We start from the raw sequence: 16279 nt of genomic DNA on the forward strand, positions 1-16279 counted from the left end.
ATCACTGGAGGAAAGGCTCCAGCAATGTTAGTGGCAGAGGAGAAAAGGAAGCTGATCAGAGCAGCCTGACAACTGGTTTTACTTCCAGCCTCGGGGACTAGAGGGGCCCTTATCCTGTGTCAGCCTCACTTTCCCGGGCTGGCAGGGCCGGGTGCTCTGCTGGGGCCCTGGAATGGTCTGGTGGCCCAACTGCTGGATGCAGTGTGCTGAGTTAGATTCAGAAAGACTTTCTCAGTGCAGCAGATTTGAAACTGGGACCTCTGGATGGAATTCTGTTTCGATGGGGAAGTGCCAGGGCAGGGAGAGGAGTGTAGTGATTAAGAAAGTGGACTTTGCCTGGGTGTGGTGGCTCACACCTGTAATCCCAGCACTTGGGGAGGCTGAGGTGGGCGGATCGCCTTAGGTCAGGAGTTTAAGACCAGCCTGGCCAACATGGTGAAACCCCGTCTCTACTAAAAATACCAAAAAAATTAGCCGGGCATAGTGGCGGGTGCCTGTAATCCCAGCTGTTCAGGAGGCTGAGACAGGAGAATGGCTTGAACCTGGGAGGCAAAGGTTGCAGTGAGCCAAGATCACGGCATTGCACTGCAGCCTGGGCAACAAGAGCGAAACTCTGTCTCAAAAAAAAAAAAAAAAAAAAAAAAAGGTGGGAGAGAACTTCAGAGTCACACAGACCTGGATTCAAGCCCTGGTTCTGTCGCTTGCCCATATGAACTTGGGCAGGTCCCTTAAATGCTCAAAGCCTCAGCTTCCCTACCTGTGAGAATGAGGGTCATGGTTCTTCCCTTGTTGTGGTAGGGCCTGTAGCTCAGTGCTTGACACATGATAAGGAATTAACAAATGCTACCTGTCATTGTTGGTTTTGAAAGGCCTCCTAGAGTCCATGGTGCTGGGTTCTGTTGGCTCTGGTCTGAGTGATGGAGGGGAGCTCAGATGAAAGAACTAGTAATTCAGACTGTGAGTTACAGTCTGGCCAAGTGATGGCCCTCCAGCTTTGGGAGCAGGGGGCTTGAAGGGGGCAGGCCCCTTCCTATAACTTCTTCATATCCCTGGCAAGTGAGTCCCCTGCTCCCCACTCAGCTGGGGGTGGTCTGCCCTGGCCTGCCCATGTCCAAGTCCTCCTGGGAGGCTGTGGAGGCTGTGCTTATGTGCCTGTGCCTAAATGTGAGTTGGGTTGCAAGGGCCTTTCCTAAATGAAGGCTGTGGAGGAGGCTGATGCTGAGGACAGAAATCTAAAGAGAAGGCAGGCACTCTAGGGCCCCAGAAGGGCTTAGGAGAAAGCCTGCATGCCCCATGTGTGGAAAAGGGTAGATGTTCATTCTCTGGGCTGCACTGTGCCTGGGATTCTAGTCGTGTTGGGTCTTGTGGGCTCAGCCAGGGAGGAGAGTGGGCAATCCATCATTGATGCTTCATGTGGCTAATGAAGGCACCTGAGGCCCTAAGGAGGTCCCTGACAAGAAGGCTCAGAATGTCCACACCAACTGCATCCCATGCAAATTTTGTAGATTGATGCTTGACCTGCCAGCTGGGAATGACTACTCTAGTCTGTGCATATGAAGAACAGGTGGAGAGCAGCAGCAAGATTGTCTGTGGGAGGAACCCCCAGGGCAGGTGTGATAGGGCATCCGTCCCCTTCAGTGCCCGCAGTGGGGCAGATGCAGGGACCTGGAATTGAGGGGCAGAGGGAAGCCCAATGTATGGTCTTCTCACTATGCCCACTTTCTGGAAGGCATGGTCAGGTTTCTTGGCTACCCACGCTACGGTTCATCTGGGACAGGGCACCTCAAAATGCAAACGAAAAATGTTTCAAATATAATAGCAAATATGCAACGAGGATGCACTGTGTGCCAAAATCTCAGGATTTAAAAATGAAACAAGTGCCACCACTCACCATCCTGAAGGCTCACTGTTCATCCCCTGCTCTATTTTGCCATCTTCCCCCTCCTTGCGTTTTCATGGTAGGCCTGTGGGAGGAGACCATGAACACCCCCACTTCCCAGCTGAGGAAACTGCATCTGGAGAGCCCAGGCCCACTGCCCACGGTGGCACAGCCAAACAGCGGCAGAAGCAGGAGTGGACTTCAGAGCCAGCACTGCTGTGTCCCCTCGCTGCCCTGGAGAGAGCCCAGAGCCTACCCCACTGGACCACCTGTGGCTGTGCTGCACTCATATTTCACCCCCACCAGGAATTTGCAGTGTTGAGAACTCACTTGAAAAGCAGGAGGCTGGAGCCCGTGTTTGAGCTTTGTCAGGCGGGTGCTATGAAAGATTGGAGTGAGGCATGGCCACCTGCTGTGGGAAGACACAGGTTCAGAGGTACAGGGCCTGAGCCCTAACCCCTGCAAGGGAGAAGGGCCCAGCTGGCCTTGGGACTAATCCAGCCACAGGAGAGGGGCTCTGTGCTCCCTTGGCCAGCAGGTGCCCTCGCAGCCCCAGTCATCCTGAGGGCATGGGATGCTCCTTCCAAGGGTGGGCAATGCTGGGAGAATGGGGAAAGCAGAGCCTCATCTACTGGATTTCCTTCTCTCTGAGAACAGAGTGCATAGATCCCATTACCTTTCCTGATGACGACACTTCATCCATCTTTCTGGTGGTGTGAGGCGCACTTATGCCCCAAGGACCTATGAGGATGTCATCATCCTAAAGATGTCCACATCCTAATCCTCAGAATCTGTGCCTGTGATCCCTTCCATGGCAAAGGGACTTTGCAGATGTGATTAAGTGAAGGACCTTGAAGCGGGAGAGTATCCTGGACTTTCCAGCTGGGCCCAATGTCCTCCCCTTGATGGGGCGTCAGAGTCAGAGAAGGAAACATGATGACAGTGCAGTGAGAGAGGGAGACGTCTGAAGATGCTCCATGGCTGGCTTTGAAGATGGGGGCAGGGGCCATGAGCCAAAGAATGTGAACTGCCTCCAGAAGCTGAAAGAGGTGAGGAAACAGATTCTCCTAGAGCCTCCAGGAGAGCACAGCACTGCTGATGCCTTGATTTTTAGTAGAGAGGGGCCCATCGTGGACTTCTGACCTCCAGAGTGATGAGATATTTTGTGTTGTTTTAAGCCACGAATTTTGTGGCAATTTGTCACAGCAGCAGCAGGAAACTAGTACAGTCACGAAGACCCAAGGATAGGCTAGAGGAGAAAAACAGCAGAGCCCAGTCCTTGACACGCACCAGAGCTGCCTCCCTCCAGGCCCTGCTGCCGTACCCAGGCCACTGTTCCTAAGCGCTCTTTCTGTGGAGGCCCGGTCTCCCCTCTTGCTGCCAGCTGGCTGCCCAACTACCTGCAGCGCCTCAGCATCTGTCTCCTTTGGAATTACACCTGACAGCACATGGAGCAAACAGAGGGATACAGCTCACGGGGACAATGTCTGTGTCACCACCGTGGGAAGGTGCCCCTTCTTTCCTATGGAATCACCATTGTGAGCATCGTGACAGTGATTTCTCTCCATTTGGCTGCATTTCTCAACAATTTCTGGCCCCGTGGCTGTGCTCTGGAGAGCCGGGGCTCCCAGAAGGCTGACTGCCAGCCAGAAAACGGTTTCTGAGCAACATCAGGGAACAGGAAGGAGAATTCACTCTACTTTTGTCCCTGTATAGAAAGCCAAAACAGTGGTGGGATGTGTGAGCTTTTTTCAGAAATACCTTTTGGCTTTGGTGTACTCAGAGAGCCAGCACTAAACCAACACCTTCATCCGCAGCTTTAAGAAGAGAGCGTGTGATCGGCAACTGACTTTGTTGAGAGGAACTGTTAGGCTGTGGTGATGGACACAGGGGTGGGGTGGCCAGGGACAATCAACTTTGGTGTTCTGCTTTGTTAAGGGGCTCGGGAATCTTCCATGAACAGACCAGCCTTTGCTCATAGTGGGCCTCCTCCCAGAACCCGATGGATCCACACATCCCCAGACCTTTGAACAACTTAGAAAAACAAATCATCCTTAGAAAAACTCTTCATCCAGAGGAATTTAGCCCAGACAATTGCCATAGGATTTGGGCATTTCAAGGGTGTTATAAAAGAGGCACAGAAAGCCAAATGAGACTGTGATACCTATCTCCTGGTGCTGACAAGTGTCGGTGATGGGCTGTGGAGCAAGTCCCTCTGCACCCTGGGCCTCAGTTTCCCTACCTGCTCCACAGTTGTTCTCCATGGATCCATCCATTTCTGACTTGTACAATTGGTTAATTCCAGGCTGGAACATCATCCCAGTCCTAGCTTTATACATTAACACTGAGGACTTCTTGATGCATTCAGAGGTAAGCAGAAACTCTTTCATGAAGAGTCCCAAAAAATTCCACAAAAAGGCTCAGCAGACAGTCCTTAAAATTTGCAAAGAGATCTCAGTTTCACAAAGAATTCCGGACCAGGATGTGGCAGGGCGATGCCAGCTCTGTGAGGAGTCACTGGGCAGCCTTGACATCTGCCTGCAATGCTTCCCTCTCCACCCCTCCCTGGGTGCACGGTCAGTCAGAGACCTTCTGGCGGCCTGGCCTCTCAGGAGCCATGTCCAGTTGATCTGTATCAGATAAAAAATTGGCCCTAGACTCCTCTAAGCACCAAAAACATTGTAATACCACTCCTACCATCCCCACTATTGCCAACCCCAGGCAACCAACACTGAACTGTGACGCTGAAATTAAAATAATCACTTTGTAGATTTGATGATTGTAAGTTTATTGACACTGAATTTTTCTCACTTATCGAGGGATCTGCATTGCTTCTCAAGCCTGGAGTGTTTTGCATGACAGCATTTAAGGTTGTGGGCTTTAGAGTCTGAGAGGACTGGGACCCAAGCTCAGTTGTGTCTCTTTGTCCCTGTGTGACCTTCAGTAAGTCATTTAACCTTCTAAACCTCAACTCCTTCATTCTCAAGAAAGGGATAATGGCATTTCCTATTTCTTAATCACAGGTTTGTTAGAGTTCCACATGATCATTGACTGAGTATTTACTATGTGCTGGGCACATATACCGTGCCATTTAATCTATGCAACAGTCTCACGGTGGTTGTGTGTGTGTGTGTGGGGGGGGGGTAATTATTGTTCCTATTGCATAGATAAGTTATAGATTCAGAGAAGCGATGTGACATCCAAGGTCATAGTAGCAAGCGACAGAGCTGGGACTCAAAACCCAGGAACTGACTCTGATGTCTCCTTTCTGAACCAGAGCTAATACCCACCAAGTGCCCAATTGGTGGAGGCTGCTGTCAGCATCACTCATTTGTGCCTGGCACATAGCACATTGGTACTGAGCACAGTACCAATGACTGAACAGAAAGCTGTGTGCAGATGTATGCAAACCCAATCCTGGAGCGTGTGTTGGGTCTCAGTCATAAAATCTGGGTTCCCTTGACCTTGACAGGGTGGCAAGCGGGCAGACGATGTCCTTAGGGACTGTTCCAGGACAATGCTTGGCAGGAGAATGCCCTCTGGGGTGCCCTGAGTCTGGACCCTGGATCCTGGAGGCGGGCACAGCAGGGTTGCTTAGCTTTAAGGGGTAAGTTCAAAGCAAATAGGAAGCTCTCTTAAAAATGAAGGGCAGCATGAATGTCAGGGCCAAAGGAGGATGGTTGAGAATTCCTAGTAAAACTTTACAGCTTCCGTGTTTCCCCTCCTCTAAATCTTTCCATGAAAATCATGCATCTGGGGGGCCGTCTTGGCTGAACGAGGGCGGGAGCCACCCATTAGCCCAGCTGAAGGGGGGGCTTTCTGGCTTCATTAGTGCCCGCCCATGGCCCTAGTGGACAGACGGCCTATGAATTGGGGGGCCATGCTCCAGGCCCATGGGCGAGGAGAAGCAGCCACGGGTGCCCACCAGAGCTGGATGGCACTGACAGTGTCCTCCAGCCCTGCTGGACTGCAAGTGGGCAGCGGAAGCTCAGCTGCTGACCCTTTTATGCGTATTGACTTAGTGGAGTGCAAACATGTTAAAAGTTCACTTTCTCCTTTATAGGAGTCTATAAAAAGTCTCTTAAACTGGAGCCCTAGGGCTTCAGCGAGACAAACGTAGGATCAGGCTTTGGAGGGTGCAGTGCTTCCCTCAGCCTTCAGCTCAGAGGTGTGAGCCTATTTAAGATACAGCTGCGGCAGGCTCATGCCAGTGGGCAGAGGGGTCTGGATCTGAAGACTGCTCTGAGGCTGCCAGGCTGTTTCTGGTGAGTCCCTGCTGGAGGCTGACTGGCCCATGTGGCCCTCTGGGGTATGAGCGTGAGAGAGTTCCCGTGCCCGGGAATATTGGGCTGGGCCTGCCGGGCTGCCTGGCGTTTGGGGTTTCTAAACAAGCAGGTGTCTGTGGGAGAAATGTCCTGTGTGCAGTAGTCGGGCCAGATGAGCTCAGCAATCATCCTCCCTGGTGACTTGGGTCCTGGGGCGGCCTGCAGGGGTGAGGGAGGATGGCAGGCCTGGGGCAGAGAGGAGGGCACCTGGAGCTGTCCCTCTGGTGAACTTGTTTGGCCTTGGGAGCCATAGAGCCCACAGTGTGCACGCCTGTGGGACACACCCTGGAGAGGACGGCTGAGGGAGAGGTGATGAGCCTCATGGACAAGCCCTGAGAGGCAATCATGGGCTTTGGAAACGGCATTTGCTTACTAGGCCTCGGTTTCCACATCTGTCAAGTTGGAGGGTGGTCCCTACTCTGCATGCGAGTCTCTTGGGGTTGCCACGAGGATATAGTTAGAGGAGTTTGGGGATGGCAGGATAGGCGTTTTGTGGCCCAGAGCGATGAGCTCTGCAGAAGGCTACTGCAGGGTGACCAGGTGACCCCATGACCCCAGCAGGTGTTGAGATCAGAGCCTAACACTCATTAATTCACCCACTAGCTAATGGGTGGCCTAGTGGATGCAGGTGCAGGGCTTGCTCCAAGGGCCTGGCCATGGCCACCCTGTCCTGCTCTCCATGCCTTCATGTGTGCCACACCATAGCTTTGAGCAGGAGCATGTGGGCCATCACTGCTCACAGGCACGTGCGTATGCATCGGGACATCCACCTGACATCTGCGTCCCTCTCAGCTTTGCTGACCTGATCCGTGCAGGGGGCTGTGTCACTGAACGGGTTTTGCAAGTACAGCTGTGGCCTCAGTCCATCAGCTCTCACTCCCCAGGGTACCTGGTACCTGGCCTCAGGTGGCTGAAGCCAGGCAGTGAGCAAGTCCCTCTGGAAACTGGGGATGGTTGGTGGGACCAGACTAGCCCCATTGGCCCCTCGCAGGCCTGGCTAGGGCATGAAATTCCACACCAGCACCTGAGTGACCTTTAGCCCAGGTTCAAACAAGTCTGAGCTTTCCTGAGAGGAGGAGGTGTTCAAAGCTAAATGAAAGCCAGGAAGGGAAACACAGATGCCTTTTTAAAAGGACAGTCATCCCTCTGGGTGCACATTTATTCAAAACACAGGAAGAGGTTAGACAGGTTCTGTGCCTGACAGGAAGGCTGGCTTTGAAGTCAGAGCTGGTTTCCCGACACCACCTTGCTGGAGTTCCTTAGCTTGTCTGAGTCTGTAAGATAGAGATGTGTCACTAATGATAAAGTCTTTTGGAGGGAGTTGAATGTGATGTGAATGTCGGGCACCCAGCACTCTGCTGGGACATAGAAATGTTCAGTCCATGGGTGTTATGGTTTCTAGCATCACAATATCACTGTCATCATTATTACTAGCATAGAACCATTTACTTGGGGGAAATGCCTTGGTTGTGGCTTTTGCTCCATACATTGAATCAAATGATATGGAAAACATGGGGTGTCGCCCTGAAGGGCTCCATGGCTTAGTGTTCTAGAACAGAGCTAACCAGTGCAATTCCCTGCAATGCTGGAGAGGTCTATAATCATTGCTGTCCAACATGGTAGCCACTAACCACATGTGGCTGCCAAGCATTTGAAATGTAGCTAGTGTGAATGAGGAACTGAATTTTTAATTGTATTTAAATTTAGTTTAAATTTAAATACACGTGACTAGTGTCTACTGTATTAGACAGTGCAATTCTAGAATGTTCCTTCCAAGTGGATGTTGCCCAGCTCCCCTCTGAGCTGTGACAGCGCTGCATGGAGGGGCTGGCCGACGCCTCCATCACCCTCGGCCACATGCAGTTAAAGATGGGCTCTGATGGGGTGTGGTAGTGATCGCCACCTGGGCATGAGCTGGCTGCTCTGGAGCACGGACCGCAGCCAGAGCCTGGGTTTCAGATGTGGCAGTTACACAGCTTCCACCCTCCATGGTAATCAAAGTAAGAGTCGCAGTTCCCATCCACTAAGCATTTCCGGCTGATGCTGTGTGGCCAACTCAATTTTACAGAAGAAAACATGCCCTGAAGAGGGGTGGTGACTTGTCCCAGAGCGCACGCAATGGTGGCCTATCTCTTCCTGCCTCCAACCAGCTCCTCATATCAGAGTAAAGGACCAGCCAGGTTTCCTACTGAAGGAGAGCCAAGCGCAGAGGCTCAAGGTCACCGGTGCAGGTGCCCAGTTCTTCCCTCACCTGGCTCCCTCCCGGCTCCCCCCACCACCATACCCCACCCAGGCCACCTCTACGGGGCTCCCTGGATGGTGAGATGCCTCCCTGTATCCTGTATCTATTCCTGGCAATGCCCTTGACAGTGGGGTGGCCTGGGCTGTGAGTAGCTTCCCATGTTACAGCTGCGGGGATGGAGGCTCCGAGGGATGGAGCGACCTGCCTGAGATCCCACAGGGAGTTGGCCAATCTGCCTGCAGGGAGGCAAGGCCGTCTGGGGCCTTTCTGTTGCCGAGCCCAGTTCTCCCGCCAGGCAGGTCCTCCCTGCCTTGTTGGACTTCTTGTGGCACTCACTGGGTGGACGGCCACACCCGGGACACATCCCCCAAAACTGGCTTCAAGCTGTACGGTCCACAGAGGCTGGCCAGGGCCCGGAGTGGGGTGGTCCTGCTCAGAGGGCGGGTGGGTCGGCGGGAGGGAGGCTGACAGGCCTTAATGGGCACATTGTCCCTTTGCTGTGAGAGCGCCGTCCCGCCACTTCCTCACACGCGTCGTGCTGGATGAGCTCATGTCTGAGGCTGTGGGCGGCACGGGGCAGCCGAGCCGGGCTGCAGGGAGGCCGGTCCCAGAGAAGCCCGCGCGGGCTGGGGCAGGCGGAGCCGTGAGGCGGAACCTTGTAATGAGCGACGCCGGCTGGATTTACAGGGCTGCGCACGTGCGCCTGGCCTTCCTGCGAGGGCCTCCGCATGGGAACAAAAACAAGTCCTGGCCCGAGAATGGCGCGACTGAGTCTTAACAAGGGCGTGCTAATTACTGGAAGGCCCGGGCCGGGACCCCAGCCTGGGAGGAGCAGAACTTGGGCCCCGTTCTGTGTCCATTTGGGCTTTGCTGGGGTCCCTTGTCTTTTTACCCAGGAGGCCCAGGAGGAAGCCCAGACTCTCAGGGCATGCCCGGGCTCCTCCTCTCTCCAGCTCTGTGGTCTTGGACAAAGTGCTCATCCGAACCTCTCCTCCTTTTTGAGGCCCTTGGGAGGCAGCACACCAGGATGAAAGAGAGTTGACCGCAGAGTCGCTGGTCCCTGGCTGTGAGTCCTGGTTCTGCCAGGTTCCTGCTGTGTGGCCTGGGCAAGTCACTTCACCTCTCTGATCTAAGCTCCCTTTACCTAGAAAGCAGGGCTGTGATGTTCCCTCGGCAGGGCTTTTAGGAGGATTTGATGAAATGATGCACGCAGACTCCTCAGCCTATTGCCCACCCACGCTAACTGGCACACAGGCAGGGATCTCTGCTGCTGTAATTCACAGGCGTCTCCTGCAGACATTGCCCACTGTTTTCCCTGTTGATTGACACTGGATTTGGCATCTATCCAGGAAGATCCCATGTCCACTCCCTTTTCAAGTCAGGAGCCTGCAAGAGCAGAAGCACTAGATGCCATGAGACCCCAGCAGTGGCAAGATGGGGCTGAGCTGTGGCCTGGTGCCAACATCAGACTCCACTCTGAAGCCACTACGCACCTGCTTGAAGTGAGAGGTCCAGCATGATGGGTTACCCCCTGCTGTCACCCAGGCTGACTTTCACATGGGCATGTTATTCCCATGCTCCTCTCTCTGAGTCAGGCCCTCTGCCTGCTGCTTGGCCTTTGAGTCCTGTTGTTGATTCATAGGGCCATCAAGAGAGAATCCCTGCCCTTCCCTGCCCTGCCCTGTGCCCTTGGGGTGAGGCAGTGAGGGCGCAGCAGGTGTGCGGCCCCTGGCTTCTGCCTTCATGGAGGGCAGGGTCTCCTTTGCTTGTCCCCAGAGACTATTACAGAGCTTGGCCCAGTGGGCTCACGGAATGTGTGCATGAGTGGTGCTCAGCGTCTGATGGGGTAGATGGCCACGTAACCACATAACAGCTGTTCAGAAGGCACAGCACTGTGGCTGGCAGGAGTGCAGGGTACACTGAGAGAGAGGGCACCTCCCCCCGACAGAATGGTCAGGGAGGGCTTCCTGGAGGAAGCATAAGGGATGTTTAAGAGCAGAGCCCTGCAGGGTTGAGTAGGATTACAAATAAGTGGAGGCTGTAGTGTGTTCTGGTGGGGAACTGGTGTATGCAAAGGCCTGAAGGTGAGATACGAGTGGCCCTAGGGAGGAAGTAAAGTAGAGAGCATGTGAGGGGATGGTGTGAGAGGAGGCTGAAGAGGACCCTCCTTTCTCCATTCCCAGGCCTGCCAAGGTGTTAGAAGGCAGCTTCTAAACTTCCATGCACCTCAGATTCCTCAGCTATCAAATGGGGACACTGCCATCACTATCTGCAGGTGTTGTAGGATTACATGGGCAGGGTGAGTGTGGGTGTTTTGTAGCGTAAAGGGCTGAGTGGGGTGTGGCGATGGTTTTGGGGGTGCTGCCCTTTGAGACGACCTGGGATGACTAGGGACACATAGGAGGACAGGAGAGGGCCCCCTGGAAAAAGATGCCCCTTGGGTGGAATCTCCAGTGGGTTTGCCCATAATTAAATCCTGGAGGGGCTGTTGGTGACTGCGGAGAAATATATCATAAGCACCTGCAGCTCAGTGAAAGTTCCTTAAAGTTAGCCCAGCACTGGCCCAAGGTGGCGTTTCCCTCTGGAGGATGTGGCCTCAGGGCCAAGTGCATTCTCTCTCGGGTCCAGCGGCCTCCTTGAGGTGGGAATCTGCAGCCAGGACCTCCATGGGACCTAATGAGGAGCTGCTGGCTTTCAATTACGTGCGCAGCCCTGGCTCTGCACCGTTTGACTGACAGCTCATTACCCCACTGCCATTTCTGGGCAGTGGAATTTAATCTCCCAGATGGGAAGCAAATCAATTTGCCCATCCGCCGCAGCTGAGCCTACTTGAACTCAACTCTAATTTATTCTCTTAAGCTTAGGAAGCCTTGTCGTTTCAAGGTACAGAAATATCAGGTTTCCCAGCCAGTCTGGCCAGAGTGCACAGGGAGATGAGCTGAGAGGGTCGTGCCTGGGGCCCGACCTGGGTGAGCAGTGGTGGTCAGCAGGGGACGTGCCATCACCCTGTGTCAGAAGAAGCTGGGCTCTGGCCTAGCAGGCCAGGCAGGTGGACGGGAAGGGTGTATATGGGAATGGGGGACAGTGTGGCTCCTGATGTGGGGATCCAGGGTGCCTGTCCCAGGGCTCAGGACAGGAAGAGACTCCCCAGCAAGGCAGATCTGACCTCCTGCCTGCATGTGTTCTAGGGCCATGCTGGTGATCATCACTCAGTGATCATTGCTCTGGCTTCAGGGCTTTGAACATAAGATTTGGAGGGTGTCTTTCTGGGATTTTGAGCTTTTTACTTTCCTCAAGGAGCAGTTACAAACCTGAAGCCAAGGCAGTGACCTTTAACCTGTGACATTGGGACCGTTTTCCTCCTCTGGCCCAGCAGGGCCATCAGAGGGCTTCTTTGTCGCGGAGTACATGACCTTCTAGGAGTGCTCTAGGGCACATTCATGCAGACACCGAGTGTGTGCAGGCTGTGGTGGTGAGTGGCTGCTGTCCTCTGCTGTGGATGCTGGGGAGTCCCGGCACCCTGTTCTAAGTTAGCCAAGGGAGTTATTAGCAGAAGATCTGCAGACAGTTCCGGTAACTTCACGAGCAAAATAGGCCAAGGAGGGCCTCTTGAGGAGAAATGTCAGCTGTGTTTTGTGGGAGACAGAATCCTGGCTGCTCTCTGCCCAAGTTCAAAGGGTGTTTGTCTGCATGTTCTTCATTTCTATACTCTGCTAACACAGAGGGCTCTGGGGCCTCGCTATGTGCACGTGAATGTATCTGTGTGTGCGTGTGCACCCACGGGAATGGGTGAGTGTGGGGGGGTGGGGGTCGCTTAGTGGGGAGAAGGGGAGTGAGGAGGAAGTGCTTCCTATGGAGAGAGTGTTTCTAAGACACTCTTCTGTGAGTTTGACAAGGCAGCCCAGGCTGGGTTGGTTTCCAGGGTCAGGGAAAGGCCACTCTATTTACACACCTTTGTGGAGGAGCATGGAGGGCAGGGTGGGGGCCGGGGATTAATGAGCAGTGTTATTGCCTGTCAGGAGGCTCATGTGATATTGTTTTGATATGGGGGGCCCCCAGAAGCAAACACAACAGGCAAGGTTATAAATGGAAGAAAAGGCGAAGAAAAGGTGGCCTCGCCCCTGCCATTGAGCATTCCCCTTTCTTCTCAGCCAGGAGTGGGTCCCAGAACTCCCTCCTCGCCCCATCGCCTTCAGGTGGATCACTGGAAGGCGGCACCAAGGCCAGCTCCCAAGATAACATCGGCCAGCAGTGCCCGGCAGCAAAAATTAAACATCGTAGTTGCTAATGAGTAAACTGAGCAAGCCCTTGTTCCAGGACCATTCGGGGTGATGGACGAGGCAGCCTGAGTGACAAATAAGGAACTGAGAGGCTTGCCTGACCCAAAGTAGACAGGCCCAGAGTGGACAGGCCCAGTGAGGGCTCCCACCTCCTGAGAAAGGCTGACCACCCCCGGGACTGGGAGGGGCAGGATGGTGGGTGAGAAAGGGACACCCACCTCTTCTTTTTTTGCCTTAGTGTAAGCCAGTTCCTCTGGCAGGGCTGACTGTAGTTGTGACCAAATACAGTCACCTGACCCTGAATGGGAGGGGGAATTCTGCCACAGACAAATCCATGGGTAGACAACTCCAAATGCTGGGGATGGCATGTAGCGAGCAGAGACCAGGGCTGAAATGGCTGTCCTAGGTGGGAAGAGGGTGAAGACTGAGATTCTCCACAGAGAGGGTGCAGGAGCTCCCCAGCTGGGGCTGATAGAGCAGCCTGTATGCCAGCTTGCCATCTGTTACCCATTGCTTTGCTCTCCTGACCTGGGAGATTCCAACCTTTCCTATCAAATCCAGCACTAGGTTTTCTGCTCCAAGAAGCCCTCCCTGAGCCTGCTCAGCCAGTGAGCAAAACTCCCTGCCCTGAGCCCCTGCCTTTTTAGCAGGTACTTCTCGGAGTTAGTGCTTGCTGGACAATGCTTGCTTACCTGCCCTTGTAAGAAACCCTTAATCTGAGGCCTCTTTCATAGAGAGCATTTAGTAAGTCCTTGTTGACCACTGGATTGCTTTAAATGCACATTCCTATTCATCTGTCATCCAACAAGTTCTGTTTATGTTCCCAGGGCCAGCCACACAGGACCTCTCAGTGAGCAGGCAAGAAGCCCTGCATAACCTGAAGAAGAAAATATTGGATGGATAGCAAAGGAGAATTCAGCTCCAGGGAGCTGGTTCAAATCCCACCTCCACCATTCATGGCTGTGTGACCTTAGGGGATACACTTCACCTCTCTGTGTCATAGTTTCCTCGTCTGTAAAACAGAGAGAGTACTACCTACCTCATAGGTTTGCCATGAGAAGTCAATGATGTATGTAGAGGACACACACATACAGTGGCTGTTATTGTCAGTTCAGTGCCAGTTGGAGCCACAGCATTGCATTAGATCTCAGATGTCATTTAAAGGGGCCCATGGAGGAGCACTGAGAAAATCGTCTGGATTATTCAGGGCAGGGCCCAGCTGTTGAGGGCAAGAATTGTTCTTGAGAAACGAATGGGAGTGGGTGTTGTCTGCCTAACGCTGCTGTTGGATCACAGGGTTGCATGGCTCTGAGTTCGGGGAGGCTGGGGGGACTCAGCACAGTGACAGTGGATAGGGCAATTCTGTCAGTGGCACCCACTGCAAGCCTGCCTCTGAAGGCTTACAGTGAAGAGAAGGGCTGGGATGCAACGCTTAACCTCTCTAGAACCTGCAGGATTTTACCCCCTCACAAAATACTTTCATTTCTGTTAAGTTTTACTAAGTGCAAACTTGTCTTTTGAATAGAGGCATGTGTGCATTTCAAGACGTTCCTTGCAGTTGCACCAATTTTTTAAAAGTAATGAGCTTTTGCCCCCCTTCAAGCATGAGGCTGACATCAGAGAACAGTTTTTGATCCCAGTTTTAGAAACGAACTGAGTGGCTTAGCAATGGTGGGAACCCCAGACAACTTGTTGGCTCAATTTCCCTCAGTTTCATTGAAAAGAATTTCTACAGTGTGCCCACATCACAGGGCATGATGCACTTTGGATTATTCAAAGTTTAGAAACATTTAGATGATTATGGTAAATCATTCATGCAAACAGCGATAAATGCAATTTATTCTTTTGTGCAATCTTACAAGGAGAGCAGAAATCGCAGCCCTTTTCTCTAGTTCTCAATCCTTTTGGCGACATCTAGTGGACGATCTTTGAAAAACACATTTGCTTCTATGGTGTTCCTCCAAAGTTAAGCCCATCCAATTAAGTCATTTAAACCTTGGTTCCATCTACAAGTCCCTCTGTGTTTCAGTCTCCGAGTTAGAAATTCCAAGGCCAAATGGACTCTCTTTGACTGCTGATATAAGCACGTGCCATCCGGGACCCTATATCACAGTAGTCAGAAACTCTGCATTTGAATCTAGTTGTCACTTTTCAGCAGTGTGATCACCTCCGGCTATAAAATGTATCTAATAATAGGACCTGCCCTATAGGGTTATTGCAAGGACCAAACGAAATGATACCCATGAAGGACTCAGCACAGTACTTGACATACAGTAAATATCAGTCTGACCAGCTAACAGTGGCCACAATTTTCCATTACCCTCCATCCACACTGCAGATCCTACCTGCACAAACAATGCGCTTGGGTGGAGAGCTGCATAGTATGGTTTGACTAAGCAGTTTGCTGGTATTAACTATGAAGTGGTATCATTTTAAGATCAGCTTCTTAAAAAGATAATGCAGTCCCCCCTGCCCCCACCGTTCTCTCTCATTTCAAATCAAGAAATAGGAATACATAATCTAGACCCAGCAAAGATCTTGGAAAACAAATGTAACATAACTCCTTATGTTCAGATAAAATTTTGAAAAATCATCTTTCAGGTTTAAGTTGGAAATCTTTGCCTTTCATGGAAAAGATTGGTTGTGTGATGGTCTAGGACCTTCCGTTTTGAGGAGTTTGTATTAGGCACAGTTTGGGAAGGAAAAATGATCCTTTACATTCATCCATGATATGTACTGCATATTTCTTCCTGGTTAAAGTCTGCTTTACACACAGGCTTCTTTCTTTCTTTTCTTTCTTTCTCTTTTCTTTTTTCCTCTTTCTTTCCTTCAAGAGATGGAAAGAGTCTTCTGTGTATTTTAGGCAAATTTAGGTTAAGGTGTAAGTGCCCTTTGAAGCAAAAAGTGTCCATGTTTTGCTAACATGTATTTTAGCTGCTCTGGCTTGGCTGAGGTCTTCCTAGATAATCAACATCACTCAACAGCCTTGGCAGTGAGAAGGCACGTGAAAGCTGCCAGCACATCCCAAGAGCCTTGGCTGTGGCGGCTTGTCCTTGGAAAGCTCCAGGCACCCTTCTGCCAGGGATCCCATCCTGCAGGGATGACAGACCCAGCAGCCTCGGCAGAGGGAATGAGGCTCCAGCAGCTCCATCAGCAAGTGGCCAGGCCCAGCCCTAAGCCACAGACAGAAGGGGACAACGGTAGGAGAGAGCTGGGCTCAGGGTCTGGAGGCTGCCACATGCCACCTGCACAGCTTTGGATACACTCCCTCCTTCATCTGTGGAATGGGGAATGGGGATAACACCCTGGCCCAAGGGTCACACAGAACCAAAAGGTGAGACTTTATAAAAATTCTCTCTACAAACCACTGGGGCCAGCAGATGGCCCACACCCACCCAGGTTGCAGTGAACACTGTGGAGCATCCGAGGAGTTGTGGGAACAGGGTGGGGGTTGAGGGGGATGGACTGCCCTGCCCCCACATCCTGTGACTGCAGAAGCCGACTTAAGACCTGTGACTCACGGGCACAGTAACTGAAATACACCAGTCACAAC

The sequence above is a fragment of the Pongo abelii genome, chromosome 4 (genome assembly GCF_028885655.2).
Source record: "Pongo abelii isolate AG06213 chromosome 4, NHGRI_mPonAbe1-v2.0_pri, whole genome shotgun sequence".
In the NCBI taxonomy this organism is placed as follows: Eukaryota; Metazoa; Chordata; class Mammalia; order Primates; family Hominidae; genus Pongo; species Pongo abelii.